The sequence below is a fragment of the Kogia breviceps genome, chromosome 4, assembly GCF_026419965.1.
Source record: "Kogia breviceps isolate mKogBre1 chromosome 4, mKogBre1 haplotype 1, whole genome shotgun sequence".
NCBI classification, from domain to species: Eukaryota; Metazoa; Chordata; class Mammalia; order Artiodactyla; family Physeteridae; genus Kogia; species Kogia breviceps.
Genome location: NC_081313.1, coordinates 73,501,366 through 73,528,117, shown reverse-complemented (window position 1 = coordinate 73,528,117; position 26,752 = coordinate 73,501,366). Strand labels below are relative to the sequence as shown.

At 34.5% G+C, this 26,752-nt stretch overlaps 1 long non-coding RNA gene across 1 annotated transcript in view; it reads left to right on the top strand.

The window, feature by feature from the left end:
• The window catches only part of LOC136794165 (uncharacterized), a 905,160-nt gene extending 901,409 nt beyond the window's left edge, over positions 1-3,751 (top strand). The window contains exon 6 of the long non-coding RNA XR_010840534.1: positions 3,596-3,751. This is a non-coding gene — a long non-coding RNA (uncharacterized lncRNA). The remainder of the gene's footprint in view (positions 1-3,595) is intronic.
• Positions 3,752-26,752: the final 23,001 nt, after the last annotated feature.

Here is a 26,752-nt window from a genome sequence, read left to right as displayed (position 1 = left end):
GCACTGAGTAGAGTTCCCTGTGCTATACAGTAGATGCTCATTAATTATCTATTTTATACATAGTAGTGTATATATGTCAACCCCAATCTCCCAATTCATCTCACCCCCTTGATATCTGTAAGTTCATTTTCTACTTCTGTCTCTATTTCTATTTTGCAAATAAGTTCATCTGTACCATTTTTCTAGATTCCACAGAGATAAACCCACACACCTATGGTCACCTAATCTATGACAAAGGAGGCAAGAATATACAATGGAGAAAAGACAGTCTCTTCAGTAAGTGGTGCTGGGAAAACTGGACAACTACATGTAACAGAATGAAATTAGAACACTCCCTAATACCATACACAAAAATAAACTCAAAATGGATTAAAGACCTAAATGTAAGGCCAGACACTATCAAACCCTTAGAGGAAAATATGGGCAGAATACTCCTTAATCGCAGCAAGATTTTTTTTGACCCATCTCCTAGAATAATGAAAATAAAAACAAAAATAAACAAACAGGACCTAATTAAACTTAAAAGCTTTTGCACAGCAAAGGAAACCATACACCAAAATGAAAAGACAACCCTCATAATGGGAGAAAATATTTGCAAACCAAGCAAGCAACAAGGGATTAATCTCCAAATTACTTTTAAATCCCTTAAGTCATTCAACTAACTTATACTGAGCAACCTTTATGCATCAGACGTATTCATGCAAAGTGTAAAAGATTTTTTAAGAAGATTTGTTAGTCCCTTAGAAAAACAGGGTCAATTGAAACTATCAGAGTTCTGAAAGATTAAATTATACACACATAGACTTAGCAAAGTGCAACTTTTCAAAACTAGACAAAACAATACTACAAAACAGGAAGAATTTATTGACAAAACCCTCCTGGAGCTTCTCATAGGAATGGTCTGATTAATCTTAACAATGCATAGAAACATGCTAAGGTGATGGGGAATGCCATTCCAACTTATGTAATAGCATCTACAAAGGCACAAAGGCATTTAAAAACAAAGAGTGTTTGGGAAATGGTGAAAAGTTTGATGTGCCTGGAGAGGATTAATTTAATGCAGAAAAGGAGGAAGGGGAGCTGAGAAGTAAAATATGGCCGACCCATTCAGTGTCCCAGATTACGAGTTCCTACTTAGCCAACAGGATCCCAGAAGATATTTTTAATAAGTGGAACAAAATGATTACTTTGTCTCTTCAGAAGAATAGTCTAGTTGCAATATAGAGAAAAGATAATGGCCGAGAGGAGATTTTGCTTGCAGGGAGAGAAGTGAGAAGGCTATTCCAGCAGCCCAGATCAGCGACAGTAGGCAAGTTGGGTAAATTTGATCTTTCCAAAGTACCTTGTATCACCTCTACACAGTGTTAACCAGTTAATACTGAAATGCAAGGTCTTCCACCCCAGACAAGCAGTAGGCTCTTTATACAGAATGCTTCCATGAGGTTTGAGCATCAATAATGAATGAGAAGAAGATTTGGATATTAGAGACATTTCTGGTATAGAACCAAAATAACTCGTTGAATGTAGGAGTGAAAGAGAAAAATTAGCCAAGAATGATCCTAACGTTTCTAGCTTAGAGACAGAATACAGGACAAGTATTACATTTTGTTAGGTAATACAAATTTTATTTTCCAAATGCAGGGTGTGCACCTCTCCGGGTGGAAATACAGATAATACACTCAGGAGAGAGATCAACACAAGAGAAATAGTATCTGGCATCACTAGTAAACGGATGGTAGATGATGTACTGCCGGTGGATGAAATCCTGCAGGGAGACCATGTGAAGGAAAACACAAATGAACCCTAGAAATTATCTGTATTTTAACAGCAGATAGAAGAGGAGGAGCCAGAAAAACTAAGACTAAGAAAAGATAGGAGAATAGGAAGAGAAACAAGAGAAAATCATAACCATAAGCTGAAGAAAGTGAATTTCAAGAAGCTGTGGGAGGAAATATAGGCTACAGAGAAGTTATGGGAGATAAGATATGAAAATGGTTACCAATTTGCAGAAATGTATTATTTCATAAGAGTAAGTGATAGAAGCATAAGCCTAAGAGTAGAGTATCGAAATGTCATTTCATGGTGAGAAGGAAAATAAGAATATACAGAATATTTACAATCAACTTTCATTGATGCTAAAGGATGGCTTTGCATAGTGGTCCTCTGATAGGATGGCAGGAAACTAAGAAATTATTTGTAAAGTTTGTTTGTTTTTTAAAGGCACTATTTGGGGACTTAGATGACGGAAAAGAAGAAGGTCTGAAGATCCAGGAAAGATTAAACATATATAACAGTTCTGGATCCAGTGGAACATGGGGGTTCAGATACATAGTAACTTTCTGAGAATAAAGGAATGAAAGGCATCTATATAAGGAAATATGCATGTTTTAACAATGGTAGATATCAATTCATCCATGAAATTGTATATTTACATTTATTTTCCTTGACCAATATTAAAGAGTACTATGAAAACAGACAAGAATACATCCTCTGCATCTGCTTAAATAGTTATCTCAGACAAGTACATAGAAATAGGTAAAGGTTTGCTGTCATTATCTGTGTGCTTGTTTATTTTACCTAACATGTAGATTCTCATTTCTGAGCTCATCTCATTTCAGAATTTTCCCCTTTAACTAAGAACATTTATCCTTCATGTTTTCTCCTTCACAACCAAAGTTAAAGTGAAGTGATCCTTATGTCCACACTTAGAAAGTGAAAATGTCCTTTCCCTCCTCTTTGACCAATGTTCTATTTCATCAGTGCTCTGATTTCTATTGTCAAGAAAAAGAACCGAATACATTTTTACTAACAGATTACTGATTGATAATAATTTAATGAGACATCAACAGGGAGCAGAGTTTTAACTTAGGAAGTAGCTCTTTAGTGATGAACTTGCAGGTAGTACAGGATAATGGGAATAGCACCCATGCAGTTCCTGTATTTCCCAAACAACATACAGAAATTTCTGGTCTACTTATATAGAAAGTTGGACCTGAATGCAATTACACTTCAACTTAAATCTTTAAACATACCAGGGTATTTTTATTAGGCTATAAATATTTATGACTTAAAATAAAAAATAACAAAAAGTAACAAATTGAGAATACACGTGCAGCATGTGTAACAAATTTACAATAGCAAAAATGTGAGAACAAGTCAAATGTCTGGCTATAGGTAAGAAGTAAAAACATTACTTTGTGTGACAAATACTTTGCTTCCATTAAACAGTCAAGCTATTTAATTATTTTCACAAGTCGTCCATTTATGTGTACTATAAGATGTGAAATAAAATATAAAATAAAAATTAAGAACACATACTAAAATTTTGACCGGTTATTTTTGAGTTGTAGTTGGATGATTATCTTCTTCAATTTTTTTTTTATTTTTGAAATGAACATTTTATGATTACAGTACATAAATTTTTACAAATATTATAAACATTTAGGAGTAGAGAGGTGGGGTAAAGTAGTAAGATAGAAAGGCAGCATCTTTTCAGCTAGTATATGCAGGTCTAACTTGAGTTTCAAATGTTTTCACCAGGCTCCATTGCCTGTTCCACTTCGTATTAACTCATACTTTTACTCTTTCTTTGCAGCACCCTCAAAAGGACTGAAAAGCAACAAGCAAACCTGCTCAACTCCGAAGATCTTTTGCCTTCTATGTATATCAATGGCAATAAATTATGCTAGTTAAGTACCATTAACAAGTTTTCCCATATATATAACTTTTTTGTATGCTGATTACAATTACTGCCCTCTTTAGCACTACTTTAGCTGGAATTTAATAGAATATGTTACAATATACTTAAACAAAAGAGTTTGTCTTGAGTCACACTAAATAAAAAGTTATCATAGCCTATTCAACAATCTTTCTCAAAGAAGCTGAAGACTAAAGTAGCAGGATACAAAATTAATGCACAGAAATCTCTTAAATTCCTATACACTAATGATGAAAAATCTGGAAGTGAAATTAAGGAAACACTCCCATTTACCATTGCAACAAAAAGAATAAAATACCTAGGAATAAACCTACCTAAGGAGACAAAAGACCTGTATGCAGAAAACTATAAGACACTAATTAAAGAAATTAAAGATGACACAAATAGATAGAGATACACCATGTTCTTGGATTGGAAGAATCAACATTGTGAAAATGACTAACTACCCAAAGGAAACTACTGATTCAATGCAATCCCTATGAAACTACCACTGGCATTTTTCACAGAACTAGAACAAAAAATTTCACAATTTGTATGAAAACACAAACGACCCCAAATAGCCAAAGCAATCTTGAGAACAAAAAATGGAGCTGGAGGAATCAGGCTCCCTGACTTCAGACTATACTACAAGGCTACATTAACAAAGACAGTATGGTACTGGCACAAAAACAGAAATATAGATCAATGGAACAGGATAGAAAGCCCAGAGATAAACCCACGCACATATGGTCACCTTATTTTTGATGAAGGAGGCAAGAATATACAATAGAGAAAAGACAGCCTCTTCAATAAGTAGTGCTGGGAAAACTGGACAGCTACATGTAAAAGGATGAAATTAGAACACTCCCTAACACCATACACAAAAATAAACTCAAAATGGATTAAAGACCTAAATGTAAGGCCAGACACTATCAAACTCTTAGAGGAAAACATAGGCAGAACACTCTGACATAAATCACAGCAAGAGCCTTTTTGTCCCACCTCCTAGAGAAATGGAAATAAAAACAAAAATCAACAAATGGGACCTAATGAAACTTAAAAGCTTTTGCACAGCAAAGGAAACCATAAACAAGACAAAAAGACAACCCTCAGAATGGGAGAAAATATTTGCAGATGAAGCAACTGACAAAGGATTAACTTCCAAAATTACAAGAAGCTCATGCAGCTCAATATCAAAAAAATAAACAACCCGATCCAAAAATGGGCAGAAGACCTAAATAGACATTTCTCCAAAGAAGATATATGGATTGCCAACAAACATATGAAAGAATGCTCAACATCATTAATCATTAGAGAAATGCAAATCAAAACTACAATGAGATATCATCTCACACCAGTCAGAATGGCCATCATCAAAAAATCTAGAAACAAGAAATGCTGGAGAGGGTGTGAAGAAAAGGGAACACTCTTGCACTGCTGGTGGGAATGTAAATTGATACAGCCACTATGGAGAACAGTATGGAGGTTCCTTAACAAACTACAAATAGAACTACCATAAGACCCTGCAATCCCACTACTGGGCATACACCCTGAGAAAACCATAATTCAAAAAGAGTCATGTATCAAAATGTTCATTGCAGTGCTATTTACAATAGCCAGGACGTGGAAGCCACCTAAGTGTCCATCAACAGATGAATGGATAAAGAAGATGTGGCACATATATACAATGGGATATTACTCAGCCATAAAAAGAAAAAAAAAATGAGTTATTTGTAGTGAGGTGGATGAACCTTGAGTCTGTCATACAGAGTGAAGTAAGTCAGAAAGAGAAAAACAAATACCGTATGCTAACACATATATATGGAATGAAAAAAAATAAAAAACAAAGGTCATGAAGAACCTAGGGGCAGGACGGGAAAAAAGACGCAGACCTACTAGAGAATGGACTTGAGGACACAGGGTCACGGGGAAAGGCTAAGCTGGGACAAAGTGAGAGTGGCATGGACATATATACAGTACCAAATGTAAAACCGATAGCTAGTGGGAAGCAGCCGCATAGCACAGGGAGGTCAGCTCATGCTTTGTGACCACCTAGAGGGGTGGGATAGGGAGGGTGGGAGGGAGATGCAAGAGAGAGGCGATATGGGGATAAATGTATATGTATAGATGATTCACTTTGTTATAAAGCATAAACTAACACACCATTGTAAAGCAATTATACTCCAATAAAGATGTTTAATAAAAAAAAAAAAAAAAAAGAAGCTGAAGACTGACAACTGGCCAAAGGAGGAGAATAATTTTTACAAAGGTGTGAGGTAAAAGAAATATCTGTATATCTTAGTTTTTATCTTTTTTTCTTAAAATCTACTCATCCTTATAACCCTGTGCAACACACCAGAGAAACTTAGAAATCACACATACTTCTCAGATTTTCCACCTAATTTAAACAAAACACTATTAAAATTCTTTGGTTGTAATTTTGGTGTGTAAGTGAATTTCTTCCTTTGCTCAATACAGACCACTGAGAGGTTCATAGAAATGGAGCTTTGTATGGATCTCTCCACTTCCTCTGGTTACAGTAAAACAAAACAAAAAAAAAACACTACATACCACATGTAAGACATGTAAGATTGGATTGGACTACATCCAATCACAGAATCCAAAGTAGCTGAGCTGAAATGACTTGAATCAGACAAAATCCAAAGTACACCCCAGACAGTGAACAATTCATATATTGCTTATTGATGACCTTTCATCTGATGTTGAATAACTAGTTTTAAGGGTAAATTCTCAAGATTACAAATGTTGGCAAATTTTTTAAATACCTATTTTCCCACATTGTTCAGTAAGCAGAGATCTATAGTCTAAAAAGAATGAAAACTACTGGCATTTTATTTCATTCTTCGCTTTTCTGAATTTCAACTTTGATACTTCTAGATGAAAAAGTAAAAGCAAATGAAACAAACTTTTAAAACCTAGAGAAAATATGAAGATTGTACAATAGTTCTAAGATTCAGCTCTGTAAACCAATCAAAAAATGTTAACATGCAAAGATAATCATACTATATAATTTTTCAATAAATAACATGGTAGGAAATTAAAACACTACAACCACAGACAATATATATAAACAAGAAGCACAATTCTCAGTGTTACAATGTTATGATGAGCTGCACTGGGGTTTTCCTTCGGTTTTTTTATTATCAAATATAAAATCAAAGGCAATTATTTAAAAACAAATGCACACAAACTTCTCCAACTAGGTTATATAAACTCACTGAAAAGGAAAAGGAAAAGAAAGTCCTCAATGGCAAGGAAAGAGACAACAGAATTAGAGAAATGTTCTGTATCTAACAACAAAGTACTATGACAATTTTGTGAGATGTAAATAAGATTACTATAAAAATTGCAAATTATGATCTATGGTATTCATGAACCTCCATTTACTTCCGTACCGGGCAGGTTTCCTCTGAGATTTAATGAAGTCTTGCTAATAGGAATAAGTTCAGATCTTGGTGAGAATCAAAGAATAGCAAAGAGGAAAATCAATGATTCTACTAGTTAGCTCCTTTGAAAAATGTTCACTTGTGCAGGGAGCAAGGGAATTAGATATCTACCTTTGTGCTTTTATCCTTGTAGGTCAGTTAATAGTCCTATCACAGGCCCAATAGGATCTGATTCTATTTTATGCATGAACACTAGTCAGGTGATATATTGCTCTTTAAATTCTAGCATCACATTCTTTTTCTTCACTGTGCTTATTTTAAAACTAAATTTACTACTCATAAAAATAAGCTGTTGACAGTGATTGCGCACAAAGAAAGACTGCTATTTACTTGTTTCTCTATGCATTCCCAGTTTCAGGCACCGACATTAAATAAAAGGGTGTCCCAGTATTTCGGGATGGGAGAGAGAGAAGGCGGGGTGGGGGGGTGGGGAACGCGGGAGAGAGAATATGCGTGTGTTCATTTGAAAAAGAAGTAATCATCTACAAACTACAGTGCAATGACACTTTCAATGACACTATTATTTCTTACATTTGTCCTCTTTTTCCATTTTATTTATTTTAACAATAGGCACAAAAGAAACCTAAAATATTCAGGAATTTGGGGGGACTTTTTAAGCTAAGATGAGTAAATTATTTCTATAAAGGATTTGTCAAGAAGTAAAAACATTCTGACCCCAATACTACAAAGTCAACTTCAGAAAGCCAAAAAAAATTGCCTTAAATCTCCGTGACATCTGCACGACCCCTTCTCTGCCTCCCAGCTATCTAGCAGTTCAGTGACTGCAATCCAAACAGTGGAATCATTGTCCTGCACAGCTAATCATAAGAGTAAAGATTCCCATGATATAATTTGAGGCACCCAGGATGTCTGAGCCAGTCCTGAGACATCACAGTTTCAGCACAATTTTAGGCGCACTGCAATTTCTCACTACTTGTTTTGTTTTTCATCTTCTCAAAGAAAAATGCTTGGCTCAGAAATAAGTCTAGTGAAGAAAGAGTTCTGAGATCAATAGATATACAGATATGTACACACATACAAATGCATATAATATATACATACATATTAGCCATATAACCTATATTATATGGCATTTTGTAGATAAACATATAAAACACAATATATTTTCACTCAGAAGAAAATCATTGTTAAATACCAGCTTTATTTTCCTTCTTTACTAGAAGATATTAGCCATGTCCTAACAAACATGCCCTAGATGTTCAACTTATGGCTACATATAAAAGATGAGAGGTGGAATTGAATGAGAGAAAAGAAAGTAGCCATGGAAAATGAGTGCACGCATTAAAGCAAAATTGTGTGTGTTTGTGTTTAAATCCGTCAAAAATTTTGCTTACCACAAATATGATTTCTGTAATTGAAGAAAATCTATTCTTACTAGTTTTATGGAGCAACCAGAATTTTTTTTTTAAATACCACAATATTCTAGAAATGGGAAACTTTAATAAAATAAGATACTTAACATTTCTGGATTTACTTAAATATCAAGAGAATGATGAGTTGAGTAGAAAGCATATTTACACTCCCGCTCTTCAATTCTCTGTATTAGACTCAATGCTATAAGGGAATAGGGACTGGAAGTCAGAAGACTTACCTACTCACTTTGTTCTAGCTGCATCTTGGATGAATACACATAACTCATTAAAAGTATGAATTATGTATTTTAATTTGCTTTTACAGATTTTTTCAAGATGCATAATTTCATACATGGTGAAATAACATTTGGAGTAAAAAGTTTACCATTTCAAGTACTAACTTTTGTTTTTTGCATTTCTTTTTTTTCTAACATCTTTACTGGAGTATAATTGTTTTCCAATGGTGTGTTAGTTTCTGCTTTATATGGGGATGTTATGTATATGTATAGCTGATTCACTTTGTTATCAAGTAATAACTTTTAAGACTTAATTTATAAAACTATTCTATTTACAAAACAGTGAATTATATCTATATAGTTTTCCTGATAAGATCAAACTATTGTTAATGGCATATTCAGCTCAGTTAGGGAAAATCTGCAAAAACAATTTGCCAGGAAGGACTTTTCAAAGATTCAATACTTGTAAAAATGTCAATTTTTGCATATGAATGCTAGAACCGTGAAAAGTGATTTTGTTTTTGTAAGGTCTAAGACTTAGTTTTCACGACTTACTACCAATAAATTTGTATGATAAGACACATTTCTTCAGTTGTACATTTATGATAAGCTAATTTCTAGAAGTGGATTGGCATTCAAGGTATCTTTATAGACAAGCTGAAATAAAAGCCGACTGGATTCTTCTTGTTAATGGGCTTTACAATACTTAACCGTTTTAGGCTACAGTGGAAGAGAAAGAACAGTGGAATATCAAGTCTGATGTATTGAATCCCAAGCAGTGAATGTGATCACTGTTACACATGGTTGTGGAGAGGGGGTAGAGGAGGAAATGGAGAAATCTGTGAGTGTGTTTTGGTAGAGGAAGAAAGCAAGGAACGGCACATAAGAAATTGCTTTATGATGGTAGATTCATGAAATACCACTTTGATATATTAAACAGAAATGTCCCTTTATTTACTGAATTCTAAGATAACAATCTTGATTTTCAACTGGTAGCAACTCTGCTAAGACTCTGCCTCCAATATCAAACCTCAGATCAGTTTTATAAAGGGCTCTGTGTAGACTGAATTGATTCTAGAAGTTTGAGCCACTGTCCCTCTTAGTTTGAGACTCTTGGGACAACCTCGATTTTTTTTTAAAATATACGTAAGTTTCCAATTAATTTGCTCTTGTCAGTTGGGAAATACAATGACCCGAAACTGACATAAATCCTTTGAGAACACCATCAGTAGCCTTCTTCAAGAATCATGTAGCTAAACCTCAGTTTAATAAGGATCTGGCCAGAAAGAGAGTTGTTCCTTACTCATAAATCAAATAATCAAGTCGATGATTACATCCATGTGATTCTATTTAGCGCTTTGACTTCTAGTAATATCAAAAGTAAGAATGTTTTTGCTTGCTTAACTTTGTTTTTGTACAATTTTTTAAATAATATGCTACAATGTCTACACTCTCATTTAACTGGTATATTTTCTTCCATACATCACAGCTCAGAAAGTAGCAAAGTATGTAAGATATATCTTAAAATCATTCATCTTCTTAAAGTGTTTGTAATTCAATGTGCTGGAGAACTAGTATCAAGTACTTTTACTAACCACATTCAAATTATCAGAGTAACTTCTTTTTCTTATCCTATATGGGTATATTAGCTTTAATTATTAAAATAAATTATTTTTGAGGGATTTATACATTTGATTTCTTAGTCAATTAGAAAATAAGCATGAGAACAAAATATTCTTTATATAATTTTCTACAGCTTAGGAAACCAGTTTCCTGAAGTGAAATTGTCAAAGAGAAAAATAAAGCACCTGTATTTGAAGAACATGTTTTGGAAATTTTTAAATGGCATTTAAATGTTTTGAAGAATTTCTGGGTTTTCGCAGTGATCATTTTGCTAAGAAATTTATAAATATTAAACATAGGTCAGTTACTATTTCTTAAAATGAAATAAAAATAGGTGACAGGAAAGTTGAAAAAGTCTTATTCAATGAAAATAATGGGTGAGAATAATATCTCCAGATACAAGTAAAGAAAATTAAATGTCTCTTAGGAAATATCCTGGTCAAGGTGATTATATCTGTATCTTGTTTTATAGTACAAGCCAGGCTGAAATTTTATAATGAAATGACCCTGACCTGAAGCCTCCCTTGTAAATGACTAGGGCCTTAATTATTTGCATCTGTGAACTCAAATGAACATACTTAAGGATATATCAATATGCTCATAAATCATCTGCAGGCGATAAGTAGTCCAACATAGATAATTAGAGAATTTACGGAAGGCTTACTCTCTCTGTTTATCTGCTTATGACATTTGCAGTACAGCCCTAACAGCAGGATAATTACTAGATTTATTCATCAAACAAAATCACGCCTTCTGGGAATGCACAGTGACTCCGGTTTTAGGACTAATAAAGACATTTTTCACCAAAACTCAAGTACTAATTTGCTCAATAACTAGCTGCAATAAGCTTTTATGGAAGCACTCAAAGAAAAGGTTTGGCACCAGAGGGCAGATAATTAAAGGTGCAGTATCCCTATACAAAAGGATCTGAACAATTCCCTGACCATATTAAAATTTAATTGTTGAATGTTAATTGAAAAAAATATAAGTCGCTTCTGTTCTCTGCATTTCAGTAATTATTCTCCTCAGATCAAAAACACATCTTTATGTCAAATTTGGCAACAAAAGAAAACCTATAATCAAGGGTTCTTAATACTTGTTATAGAAAACCCTTGTAAAAAATTAAAATGAACTTTTTTTCCACAGTAGTTATCTTAACTAAAGCCAGCACGCATCTACTTTGAATTCTCGCCCACCATTCCCCCTCACACACACAAATGGAAGTGTTATGGTCACAGAACTTGTTTTTCATTAAAAGTTTCAACAACTTTGTAAGTGATAATGGCTCCGAATATATTAGTGACTTGAAAACATAGGTATTTCTCAACTGCATTTCCCCTTCATAATTCTTTGAAAGCCTGATTATTTTATTCATTAGGATTTTTCCTCTACATTCACAAAATGGAGACGCTTCAAATAGAAAAGCATTCTTAACCAAAATCATTGAGCATTAAAATTAGGTAAAAGGATCCCATTCTAGAGTTTACTTGTCCACGTAGTATGTTGTTTCTCAAGGAATTATTGAGCCATCTCAGTTAAATTCTAAATATTTGTGCCATCGTTCTGCTCAAAGAATTATGAAGTATTACTTTTAAAATGTTTCCATATGGGACAGTTAGGGTGTTCCCTAGAAGCTAAGCTTTTACTACACCAAAATCAGAAATTCTCAGGCCCTCAGGTTCACTTTCTGCTGCAGAGGAATGATGAACTACACAAAATGCAGACTTTTAAACTCATATTTAATTGTTTAATGTCATGGCTTTTGGTAGAGCATTGTTGCTTGAAAAATAAATTGGGTAATTCAATTAAATGGCTACAGAAGATACATCATATCAGATGTAGAAAGGCACTAACCCCAGCTTGAACTTGACGTCCCACATCGCTTCACTTATTTGACAAATGGATTCTTGAAAATAATTGAAACACATGGCTGCCACCATAGGTCAATAATACTTTTTTGCCATTCAGCCTCTTAACAGCTTCCATTTTTTCTTGCACTGTGCCATTCAGGGCAAAGATTGCATTTGCCTGGTAAATCATGCAAGCATTATTACTAAAATGGGACTAAATGCAATGAAAATGGACTACATAAAAGTAATGGCACTTAAGTAAAAGGAAGACCATCTACTAGGGCAAACACTAAATGTCAGAGTTAAATAGTATATGACATTACTTCCATTACAAGCTCATATTATGCACATAAGAAAGCAAACTCACTAACTACAGCTGCATACTACATTTTCATATTGTTAACTTAAACAATATTTTCAAGACAACTGCTGCTAATCCAGATTTAAAGCAGAGCTATATATCCTCTATTTCAAGTTTTTTCTCCCACCTCTCTTTAGGTATAATATTATATTTAGGCAAAAAACTGAATCACTGCCTAAATGTCCATTTGAACATCACTAACAGTTTTAAAGACCAATACTTGGTCTATTTGAAAACACTGGGAAAAAAAAAGAAAAAAACTGAATTATAAACAAAGAAATTTAAAAGTACTGTCCAGATGAAAAGGTTCCGAACGGGAGGAAGAAAAAAAAGGAAAACATGCGTTTTAACCTAAAGTATACATACTGGGAGGTTTATTTTAAAAATCTAAATTCTTAAATCTCAACTTTATTATATTACTATGCTCTAATCAGTCAAGAGGGAACTAGAAGACAAAGCGGATATGAAGGCTCAAATAAAGACAGATCTTTTTTTGTTTTCCATTTGGAACCAGAGACTACCAATTTTTTTAGTATTTGTGGTTCGGTGTGGTATTTAATAAGTAAAGGTGACCCAATTTATTAATGTTCAAGCCTTCAACAATTATTTCACTATCAGGCAATGCTGCTTAAAGAATGTGTTCAAAATGCCTAGGAACGACTCCTGCCCCCAACCAGAGAAAATTACTAAACCTCTTTATGCCTCAGTTTTCACATCTGTAAAATGAACATAAAGTTAGTTCTCACCGTCATGAGTCTCTTAAGAGGATTAACTTTAAAAGTATTTAATATAGTGCCTAACAATAAAGACTCAATAAATGTTTACAAGTATTGTAAATAGACAAATATGAGTCAATCATAAAGGTATTTTCCTGACAAGAGATGTTCATAAACGAACGTGTGTGCATTTTAACACTGGAGTCTCATTTAAATATTCTCAGGTCATGTTTGGTTTTTTGATCCTTTCTGAATCATAAAGATCTTTTAACTTTCATTTCATCGATCATTGTCTTTCCTTTTGAAATGATAACTTCTTAAAGTTACACTGCAACTATCAACATCCATGAATTAAACTTCAGATGAACCGAACCCAGTTAGCTTCCTTAAGGAGCTAATTGTACCATTTTCGTTTCCGAAGTATATTAGACAACTCTTCTCCAATCAAGGTAAATACCAAGAAAGCAAACTGCTTTGGCTGCTCAAAGAATGTAATTATGGTTCACAGAGCTTTCCACTATTTAGCAAGTCACTCATTTGTTATTCTTTTCCTTTTTAAAGCAGTGCTCTGACCCCCATCCTGCCGCCATTATTCAGCTCCAGTACAGCCCTCCCTTGAGTCTTTTACTGCGGCTAAACATATATATATCAGATTGGTGTGGTGGGTTAGATTTATGAGAGAAACCTCTATCAGCATTACAGTTTTGTTGGTTTATGCTTCACAAGATTTTTGGTTATTAAATAAAGTGATTCAGCCAAGAAAAATTTCATATGTCTATGGAATTATATTTCAAAACTTTAGGTTTGTCTTGGGCTTTCAGTAAACTGAAGCTCTGTTAAAAAATGACACTTTAGGGCTTCCCTGGTGGCGCAGTAGTTAAGAATCCGCCTGCCAATGCAGGGGACACGGGTTCGATCCCTGGTCCAGGAAGATCTCACGTGCCACGGAGGAGCTAAGCCCATGTGCCACAACTACCGAGCCTGCACTCTAGAGCCCGTGAGCCACAACTTCTGAGCCCTCGTGCCACAACTACTGAAGCCTGAGAAGCCTGCACACTGCAACAAAGAGTAGCCCCCACTCACCGCAACCAGAGCAAGCCTGCGCACAGCAACAAAGACCCAATGCAGCCAAAAATAAAAAAATAAATTTATATATTAAAAAAACCCAACACTTGAAAGCAAAAAAACACTGGAGTGGATAGAAAACAGAGTAACCTTATTTGCCAGAACTATTCTTCAAGGAATACAAAGAAAAAAATGTAAAGATCATTAAAACTGCAGAGAGAAAGGATAAATCACAGATTATAGACACAATTGCATGTTTCAAGCATCAGGATGATATTCTCGATGTGTTATGGAGACCAATAAAAAACTAAAATTCACAGATTCATATCTACCATTCAGGAGTGTTCAATGAAATTAACTTAGTTATGAAAATTAATTTTATTCTGCTATCTTTATCTTCATACATAAAATATAGTAATTTAAGGGTATTAGCCTTGTTTTGAAATATTACTATTTCTGTGCTAGTCACTGCTTACTATGATGTAATTTCATTTTGTATATTCTTTTGCAAAATAATCATTCTTCACATTTGAAAAAGACCTTAAAGCAAAGACATTTATATTCATTCATAGGAATAAATGTTTCATTTCATTCTAAAATGACATTCACACAAAAAATACATACCCTATTTTTAAAAGATTCTCAAAAAAAAATATCTAATGAGAAAATTTCTTGGCCCAGAAGCTTGATTTAGGCAGGGTATTTCAAAATTCTCAAGGCTTACTTTTCTCAATTAAGGATTATGGAAACAATCCTGGTAAGCCTAAAGGGTTTTGAATTGTGCTTGTAGAACATTAAGCAAACATGGGTATCTCCAGAATCACAAAGCTCCAATAAAACCATGTGTATATAATTAGATCAATCAACAGGAACCATTATGAGATATATGTCAGCATAAGTCTCATAACAAGCAGTCATATAGAAAGAATTAACTCTATCCACCTAAGGCCTAAAACACACAATACACAGACATCATTTAAATCGATAATGGTATTAAATCTATTAACGGTGTATGGGATAAATATATTTTAAAACCAGGGAAACATATTACGGCTTCTATTTTAATGTACTTTGTACTAATAAATGACAAAAGTAGTGGAGTTTTTATGAGATAAATTAGGTGTTTTCCAACGAAGTCTTTCTTTTCTAGATAAAATACCAAATGCTACCACTGCTACATGGAAAAACAAAAAGACCTTACACCAAAAGGTTGAGGGGGTATAGAAATAAGCTTTTACCTTAAAATTAGACAAAATAAAAGGAAAGAAGTAAAAGGCTAATTACATTAACAAGAACTACCACCTCTGCTCAAAACTTTCGAGTCTTGTGGCTTATTCAGCCCAAGATATAATTAAACAACTGCAAGGATGCTTTGTATCACTTCTTCCAAAATATTACAACACTTGTCAGCTTTCATGAAGATGAATTCCAAAGTAAACATAACACTTTATAATAGCAAAAAAAAAAAAACAACCCTGAATTGATTTGACTCAATCCAAAAGTTCAGCGATTTAAGTACATACCTTCATAAATTTGCTAGGACTGCCAAGACAAATACCATAGGCTGGGACGGCTTAAACAACAGAAATTCATTGACTCACAGTTTTAGAAGCAAAAAGTCCAAGATTCAGGTATCTGAAGGTTTGGCGTCTTCCTAGGCGTCTCCTTAGCTTGCAGATGGCTGCCTTCGGCTACACCCTCAAGTGGTCTTTTCTCTCTGAGCATGTGTTTCATAATTGCCCCTTATAAGGGGATTAGTCACATGGGCTAGGGCTCACCCACCTGATATCACTTTACCTCAGTTGCCTCTTTAAAGGCCTTATCTCCAAACATATTTACATTGTGAGGGGTTATTCAACGTATGAATTTTGGTGAGACACTGTTCAGCCCAAAACAATACCTTTAAAATTTCATATGTTTTTCTAATTTGAGTCCAGTTAAAAATATTTGCACTTATTATTGTGGTCAATCTTACAAACATCCAAATACTGGTTGTCAAACGGTAGTGTTTATCAGAGTCACCTGGAGAGCTTGTTAAAACACTGATTATAGACCCTAACCCCAGAGTTTCTGATTCTGTGGATCTGGGATAGGGTTGAAAGTTTGCAATGCTGACCGGTTTCCAGGTGATGCTGATACTGCTAGTCAGGGGGCTATACTCTGAGAACCAATGATCTAGTACCAAGTTTTTAAAACTATTTTTGCAGCACTAATATTCCATGAGATGTTAATGGAGACTTTTAAAGAAAAGTGACTGATAATCAAGTCATTTTGAGCTATGCTACAGATGGAAGTATCCTCTTAGATATTTTAACATATTATTAGCATATTAATAACAGACATATTTACTATATTAAAATTTCTAAGAATTCCTTTAATAAGAGAAAATTATTCAACTCTGTTAATTTTCTACATGAATTCGACTATGTAACTCAGGTTTTTCAAGTAACAACTTTTAACATATCATACATCTTTGGAAACATAGTTTTAACATCTTCAATTGTCTCATATCAAACCAACATTTCCCAAACTGTGTTCCATGGAATATCAATAGTTGTTTCAGAGATGAAAGAAAGGTCTTCCATAGTTTGGAAAATTCTAAAGTTAAAAAATCCTTGCTATTTTAGTTTATTTGATTCTGACTTTTACAAACTCACTTGAACAAAGTATATATTTTATAATTTATACCCAATATTTCATGGAATCCAAATAGTTCCCTGAAACTGAGCTTTATAATCACCTTATTGAACTATAACTAAACAAATTTCCCAGTTTAGACATTACACCTTTCTGTTCATTTCCATAATTAGTTGAAAAGACTTTTTTGGAAAGACTAGGGATATATACACATACACACAACAGCACGTCTGCCAACGTCCCCCAATTGTGTTTGTGTCCCAGAAATTTGTAATAAATAAATGAAAAAGGTAGATAATCAGTGTGGATAGGAACAGTTTTAGTGTTGCCACATGGAAAAGGACTAGAAAATGCATTTGGCAATCAACTGCATACCAAATGCCAACCATTTGAAAATTTCGTTTAGAAATTTTCACAAATAAAATAGTGTGTTCTCATGACACAGATATTTTTCTCCAATTCTAAAATAGAGAGTATTAAAGGAGGGTGAAATAAATAGAACTAGTTGAGCAACAATTATGTTTAAGAAATATGTTGGTTATTTTACATACTTAATCTCAATTGATACCCTCATTTATCTTGAATATTGTCATTCATTTTATAGAGGAGAAAACTAAAGCTCCTAAATGCAACTTAGCTGCACTAAAGATAGTGCCCCTGATACCAATGCATTCCAATCTTGTGAACCAAGACTATTCAAGAATTTAAATACTAATACCATATGAAAAATTCTGTGCTAGATTCGAGCCCACAGATGAGGCAACAAGAAAGGTGGGAAGAAATAGAAAACATTGGCATGAATCTCATTCTAGAAAAAATTTTTTAAAAAGCCTTTAAGAATATACAGAGGCACTCAGATATATTTGCTGAGAACTATATTCATGGGTTCAAATCTCTACTCTGCTGATAACCAGTTGTGTTAACTTAGCCATGCTGCTTAAACACTGCCTTACTTCCTTCATCTATTAAGTGTGGATTATAGTTGTATGTAAACCATAAAGCAGTTGTAAAGATCCAATGAGTTCGTACAGAGAGCCTGAATGATATTAATTGCCAAATAAGCTATTTATTGTATTTTATCAGAGATATGAGATGTGAACAAAAATATCATGATAGCATTATTTTAGATTTTTATATAAAATTTATACGTTAAGTGTAAATTAAAAGAACTCCAGTAAAACCAAATAATTCCACTGAAGCATGAAACTCATATAAAGGAAAAGGTGAGTCATGATCATAAATGGATGCATTAGGAAGCTTATCTGGGTATTTTTAAGTAAAGCTGAGTAGCTATGATTTGAAATCTGTTTTCTCCATTTTTAGACATTTCTCATGAAGAGTTTCTTTTTTTAAACAATGCTACTCTGAAGAAGGACTAAAGATCATTACTAATCAAGAGAAAAATCCATAAGAATAATTATTTGAAGAGAGCTAATGATTTTGTTTTAATACAGCAACCTACTAAGAGAGGAGAGCAGAACCTCAATCTTCACTGAGTCATTATAGATGCTCTGCTCTGTTGAAAGCCCCCACTATGAGCACCATGGATGCAGCTGATCCGAAAGTGAATCATTCCTTCCATCTAGAAGCATTCGCTCCATCCTAACGAAGGGATGATCAGTTCACAAAGAGTTATAATGTTACATCCCAAAAGGAGGTGGAGGTGCATTTTTTCCCTTAAAATCAAGCAAAACATCGGGAAAAAACGTTGAATTACAGTTAGGCTTTGAGATAGATGAAGATGGAGGAAGAGAGAAGTGCACATGGAATGATCATCATAGGCAAATGCATAGAGGAAAGAAATCACAGGGGAACATATTGCACAGAGGAAAGTGTTGTTTAGAGAAAAATAATCCTGTTTGATTTTAAAATACAATTACATAGGAGTGTCAGGGGAAACTGTTTTGAACATACTTCAAGTCATCTTGGACAACTCCAAACACAACAGCTACAAGCGGAAGACCTGTTTAACCTTGTCCCTTAATATCTGTATTTTAATCGTTTTAGAATAAGTTTGACCTGTATTTATATGAGGACAGAGTGAATGTATGAGTTACTAACCTTTAGCTTCAATGGTCGGAGGATTAAGGTATATATTGAGTTAGCAAAGAATGATTTGTATATAATTATTAGAGGCAAATATTATTTCATTTGATCTAAAATATTTATAAATTATAATTACTGTTTGTAGTCTATAATAATGAGAAAAATCTGAAGTAATGAGCAAATAGGAGAACACTGAGAATTCTGTTCCATTGTTAATTTCTAATCACCTTGTATTGCTTACTTTGATTGCAAACACTTGAACTTTTCTTTAAACTAGGCCATTTCTTTTCAGGTATTATGTCATTTTGACAGACATTGAGAAGTTTTACATGTTACTGCTCTGATGCTTATGCTGGGAAATGAGTCACCGATGACTATGACGACAAACAGAAAGTTAAAATCAAAGGATTTTCATTTCATTTTGAAAGTTCGAATAGTGTCATGGGTCCTCATTATATTGCAGGAACTTATTTTCCACTAGTTTTAAAAAAACAAAAATGGAACACACTATTATTATGAATAACACTCTGAGCAGAGATTTCTTTAAAATGCATAAAAATAGCATGGGAACATAATTTGCATACATAAAATAAAATGACTGTAGAGGAATATAAAAATGTGACAACACAAGTACACAAATATCAAAGTATCCAAAAGTACAGCTGTCAACTCTGCTTCTTCAGTCCTTGCAAACCTATATGCGAGGAACCGAGTAAAATTATCACAAGAGTGATTATCATTTATATAATTGCATACAAGTAAAATCTTCCAATAAACAAGTCCCAAAGCTACCATCCTACCATATTACAGAATTTTCATGAGGGTAGTCTCAAGAATCCTTGATGATGATTTTACCCCCCCCTACCACACACACATACACCCTGTGCTCTTATCTCTCTTTGTATTTCTCCTCTTTCACAGCCAAGGGTAATATATTAGTTTTCTACTGCTCTTATAAAAAATTACTACAAACCTGGTGGCTAAAACACAACACTAATTTATTATCTTAAAGTTCTAGAGGTCAGAAGTCCAAAATGGGTTTCAACCTGTCTAAAATTCAGGTGTTGGCTCAACTTGTCTTTCTTCTAGAGTCTCCGGGGATTCATTTCCTGTGTTTTTACAGTTTCTAGAGCCTTTGCATATTCCTTAACTTTCAGTCCCTTTCCGTCATTAAAGCCCTCAACTGCATCCCTCAGACTTCTGCTTCCATCACTACATCTCCTTCTCTGACTGTTCTGCCTTCCTTTCTTAAAAAGACCATGTGGTTACATTGGACCCACCTAGATAATTCAAGATAATCTCCCCATTGCAAAATTAGTAATTTAATCACATCTGCAATGTAAAGTAACATACAGGTGCTGGAGAATAGGACGTAGACGTCTTTGGGAATCATTATTATACCTACTAGAGGTAATACAGAGAGCTTTACCTTTCTGCCCTCTAATTCCTCAACTCCTAATGCATTCTTTAAGCTAATTCAATTGGACTTTTGCCCCAATTGCTGGTCTGATGTTGTTTTTATCCAGAGCACAAGAAAATCCTGCTGCTGAATGTTCTAAGCAGGTTCTTACCTTCTCTGACTACATTCTTTCACTTTTATTTAACTCCTCCCTTTTTCCTTAAACTTTTTTTCCCTAGGGCTCCCATGCTACTGTCTGCTTTTTCCCCAAATTTTCCATTGATCTTCCACAGTTTTTTTCATGAACTCTTCTTCCTTCTTTCTCTCAGTGCTGGCTGTTGTCCTTTGTCCTAACTCTATCCATTTCCATCAGCTCCCATGATCTCATCTATGTCCAAGGCTTCTATAGGGATCAGTCCCAAATCTCTGTCTTTCATTTAGACCACTCTCCTGAATTATGTAATCAAGCTGCTTGTCTATTTGGATGGCAGAAGAGAACTTTAAAATAAACATGCCTTACTCCTGGTCATAGTCACATGTTGCATTTTTTGATTCCACATACTCATAACTAGTCCTTTGTCTCCAGCCTTAGCTCCCAGTAATCCCAGCCTTCACATGGTTACCAAAACCATCTATGCAAATACAACAGTCACAATACTACTTAAAATTCTTCAGCAATTTCAATATAGGGGCTTCCCTGGTGGCGCAGTGGCTGGGAGTCCGCCTGCCAAGGCAGGGGACGCGGGTTCGTGCCCCGGTCCAGGAAGATCCCACATGCCGCGGAGCGGCTGGACCCGTGAGCCATGGCTGCTGAGCCTGCGCGTCCGGAGCCTGAGCTCCGCAACAGGAGAGGCCACAACAGTGAGAGGTCCAAGTACCGCAAAAAAAAAAAAAAAAAAAAAAAAAAAAATTTCTTCAGCAACTTCAATATAAAAGCATTAATTATTTCTTCCCATTCTGCATCCCTCCTCCAGTTTCTTGGGCACGTGGACTATTTCCTTTTCCATGTCTCCCTGCTGCACTACCCTCAGTGCTTTTCCCTAATTATTTTTCTCTTAATTCCACTTTCCATAATGTTTTGAAATTTAAATGAGGCAATGTAAGAAAAACCCACAGCATAGTTTCTAGAATACAGTAAACATTTAATGACCATTAATTCCCCATTTTCTCCTTTTCCTCCTCCTTCTCTTACTAGCACTTTGCATACAACTCTCTTGATCACTGAATGTTATTGGTTCAACCAGTTAAATTTTGATCTAGTGGCCATCTATTCATCAGGGCCAATTTAGTACATTTCTCCTCCTTTGGATTTTATAAACAACATATCTCATTCCTAGGGACAGAATACCAATGAAACATTCTACCCACTGCTTAAGGATAAAGTTCCAAACTATTAACCTATCACACTCCTTGGCTAATTCTTTAGCTTCCTAAGTTTAGATAAACATTTTATCTTTTTTTCTTTTAATTTCAGTCAATCTATAACAGAACCACCGACATATCATAGAGCAATGCCATATAAACATGACTATCATATATGCATGTGAAAAGGATATTTCTACTCACAGAAGTTTTGGTTTTTCTTTTTTAAATTATATACTCTTACAGATTCCATCACATTTAAAATAGGACATTTTATTCCTAACGCGTACTTTGGAATCTCTACAACCGCAGATTAAACTTCTACATCATCTCACTTCCAACCATTTCTCATCCCCTCTACCATCTCCAGCCTGGTTCACTTGCAGCCTAGCATCTTTTCTCAACTCAGCAACTGGAAGGATCCTCTTACAGTATAATTCAAATTTCATTATTCCTCTGCTTCCTAACTCTCTCTGAATACACAACCTGCCAGGATTGACAAGATCCAACCTCTGGTCGTGTCTACTCCTATTGTTGCACTCACTCTCTGTGCTCCAGCCCTTCTGTTCTCCTCACTCTCCCTCAAACATGCCAGGATCCTTGGATACATGGATTTCCTCTCTCTCTTCTGCCAAAAGGATCATTTCCTCTCCTCCTTCAGGTCTTTGCTTGAGTGTCACTTTTTCAACCCTCCTTCTCCAAACATCCTTTGTTAAAAGCTGAAACTTCATATTTTTCTTTCCTGCTTTACCCTTCTCCCTAACCTAAACAACATTTTAATTTTAAAAATATGTCTCTGTCTTTTCCTTATTAGACCATAGGACTATGAAGAGTTATTTTTGTTCACCATATCATTAGTGAGCACCTAAAAAAGTGTCTGATACATACTTGGTGTTGAGTGAGTATTTGGGAAATAAATTTCTGTGATATTCTGCAGAGATTTAGTCTTCACTTTCACTTGACATTAAGTTTTTCAATTTATTTGGTTATTGTGATAGGCATGGGAAGTTTATCAGGATGGCACAGATAAATCTAATGGGAAGGAAATAAGCTTCATACTTCATATTTTTGCCCAGAGCTGTTTTTCAATGACATTGTACTGATAGTATAATCTGGGGATTCAGTACTGGATTTTAAAAATAAAGTTAAAAGGCATCAGATCAGTTTCATGGGTACATTAACATTTATGGGACAAAGACCCCTAGAAGGAAGGGTATTTCATGCTCCTAGTCACACAAAAATAAACAATGATTTTTCAGAGATCTTGGTATTGTACAAATTACAATATTTTGAGCCAGTGTGGTAGTAAAAACTTGCTACAGGCACTTCCCATAAGGGAAGGTAATCATGCTACAGGTTTTAAGACATTTAGCAACTTATGTTATGTCTACATGTAAAGGGAAAGAAAAGATCTTTTTGGATATTAAACCTCTCTATGAATATTCATAAAGCAAAATATTTAAAGATTTTTGCATGTATTCTTCTCTCTATAAAACTGTTTTTGAGTTATAGGACAGGACTTTTTGTGTATGTACTATACCAAATACTTGCATACTATCACTAATAGTCAACTTTCATATAATGTCCCCTGCAGTACTGATTCTATATGTTATCTGAAGGTGTTACTCAAATAAATATATTACATAGGTTATGTTAATCATTGGCCAATCACAGCTACTTATGTGTGTACATTTCTTCACAATTTAATGGTATATATTTTTATTTTTTAAAACCAAAGGATTCCAGGTAAACTAATGTCTGAACAAAATGAAACCTCTACCCTTGAAAGTATTGTTAATTGGTAAAATGTAATTCAATTTAATATCTGAATATTTTTAGTTAGCAAACAACCACATTCAAATTAATTTGAGAACCAAAAAAGCTATAAAAATGATTAAAGTAGCTTTTATAGGTCACTTAACAGGATATGGAACATTTTTAGTCCTTCTCTCATCTTTTAAGGAAAACAAAACATTAATTCTCTCTAGTCAAGAATCTATACAATTTCCTAAGTACAGTGGGTAAAAGAACTCAACATTTACTGGCCCTGCCTTAGAAAGCTTAAAAAAAATTTTTTTAAACCTGTAGCTTAAAATAATTGCATGTATGTAACAAAATCCTTCTGTAAAATTATAGTAACTAAGACTTCTCTTGGGGACACATTCATCTAAATGTTTGACTCTAATCAGATATTTACAGAGAATTCTTTTATCACATTACCTTCACAAAATTATTCAAATATTGCCTAAAAGTTTTATTGAATTCAAACCCCAGTTGCTGAAAAACCTAGGGTTAAGTATTTTCATGGAAAAGATTGTAATGAAGTAAATATTGTTCCTGTCCTGTTTCCTCAGCTCCAAACATATATTTAGAAACAAAGAATAGAGTGAGTTCAGTCAAGTTTGGTAGGTTTAGATAAAACAATATATTTTTTGCGTTCATAATCCCACCTCCAGCTTTTTTTCACAGGTGTACCTTAAGGGATTAAAAAGGTTTAAGGACCACAAAGGGACATTCCTGTTACCTTCAGGTCTTCACTAATCTAAATTTGCAATTCTGTGGATTGCTGATAAGTGAGCTATACAGATATGCTAGAGATTATGTGGAGATAATACCTTGCAATATACTATCATTTCAAAATATTTATATTTTTGAAAAAATATAAAAAGTTTGTGAAAATCTAAGTAAAAACACAAACATTAGTAAATGACATTGAATATGATATCAAATTTGAAAAACACTTCCTATTGATTATACAGACATTTTTAGAAACTATTTTCCCTATGAAAATGACCATCAAGTAAGTGTGTGTGTGTGTGTGTGTGTGTGTGTGTGTGAGTGTGTATCGAGAGAGAGAGAGAGAGAGAGAGAGATATTATTTTACTAGATTATAGATAGTAACCTCAATTTCTTTTTATATCTAAGGAAGGAATAGATAGTTCTGAAATACCTTAGTAAATCACTAACATTGATCTTTTACCTATACTTTGATGCCATGGTATCCAAAGGGGCTCTGAGGGAAGAGGATTAAGCAGAACTCAACAACGTAGTTGTCATCACCTTATATGCCATGAATTATGAATTAAAAAAAGAAAATATGAAAGAGCTCTGCCATCACTCCCTGTCCACATTCCTTCTCTAGCTACTACAATACAGTAGGGTAATAGCAGAAGCCAATGGAATCCCGTCTCATCAGTGAGACCCTGGAAACACCCAATTTCTCTCTACACCCTGCCTGTGCAAGCTGCATCCTGAATTTACAATGTGATGTGAGTAAAAGATGCAGAAATTCCTCAGCCCTTGCCCAGCACATATCCTTACACCTTCCCAACTCAAAACCTCAAACCCAGCACTATTATTTAACCTATATACCATTTCTTCCCTTATAAATCCACCACTTTATGACAATAAAAGGAGGCAAATTAAAAATAGTAAATACTTTTTGTTTCCAAAGAAATTATCATTTAAACAGTAACATGAAGATACATTAGAAATGCAAATGAGTATTGTATGGGGTGTAGGTCCTACAGTAAGAAATAAAAGGCAAATTCAAACTGAGTATTTGGAGGGGAATCTAATATAGAGAGATTTACAAAGTGTAAGAAGGATATAGGGAAGTCACAGGGTTAGTGCAGTAACCGGAGGTTACAACAATATAAAAACACCTGTACCTCCTTCCGCCTCTAGGCCCAGAAGAGCAGGAGAGGGCAGTTACCAGAACCAGGTGAGACAGAAAGTGGTCTGTGGGCACGACCACCTGGAGGGAGTTATAACCTGTGATGGAGGGATGTAAACAGCCTCAGACAAACCTGCAGGGAGAGACTGTGGTGGAATAAACACCTAATCTCAATTTCTCCCTTCCCTCACATCCCTGCTGAACCCCATATGCCATATTCAATAGAAAGCCAGAGGGCAAAGAACCTTATTAATATAATCCATTCAGAATCACCTCCTGGGGAAGAGATCAAGATGGAGAAGGATGGAAAGATCAGGAGGAGTAAATGGAAGGCATCCAGTACGTGCCTTTGAAAAAACATACAACGCTGCCTTTAATTCTAAGCATGCAAAGGTACAAGAAGGGGCATATGTGGATGAGCTGGGTTCTCATTTAATTCCAAAGAAGTGCCTCAAATAAACTACTAGCCATAATAATTTGTCACATGATGATTAACAGCAGTATTTTCTTTGTGTGTACTTTATGTTTTGTCTTTCTCAGCTCTACTATGAGCTATAGAAATTCCTGAAATTATAGCATATAGAAAAATTTCTTTTGGGGAGAAGAGACTAAACAGCTCAGATTCCCCAAACAAAATGCACTCAGGAAAACATTGGTCTGAGAGAATTTACAATCTCTAAAAATATGAAGGATTTAATTGATGAACATAGTTTTTTGAAAAAAAACTTTGAATAATTGAATGTTTTAAGAATTTCAGTAAAAAAATAAGAAATGAGAAAGAAACTCTGTAGAGCAGACAGTAAATATGAATTATTGTGCAGGCCTACATCAGACAATAATAGAACCTAATACTTATTGAGGGCTTTTTAGGAGCCAGCCATATTCTGTTAGGCACATTTAATGTGTAGTCTCATATGATACAACATGCCTAAGAAGTAGAGGATTATTTGTCCCATTTTACGCATAGGGAACCAGTTTAAAGACTTTAAGTAGTTGTCCAGTCCACATGGGTAGCAAATTGTGGAGACAAGAATTGAACTTGGCTGAGTAATATTCCATTGTATAGATGAGCCACATCTTCTTTATCCTAAATGTCGATGGACATTTAGGTTGCTTCCATGTCCTGGCTATTGTAAATAGAGCTGCAATGAACACTGTGGTACATGACTCGTTTTGAATTATGGTTTTCTCAGGGTATATGCCCAAATGGAATATTACTCAGCCATAAAAAAAAACGAAATTGA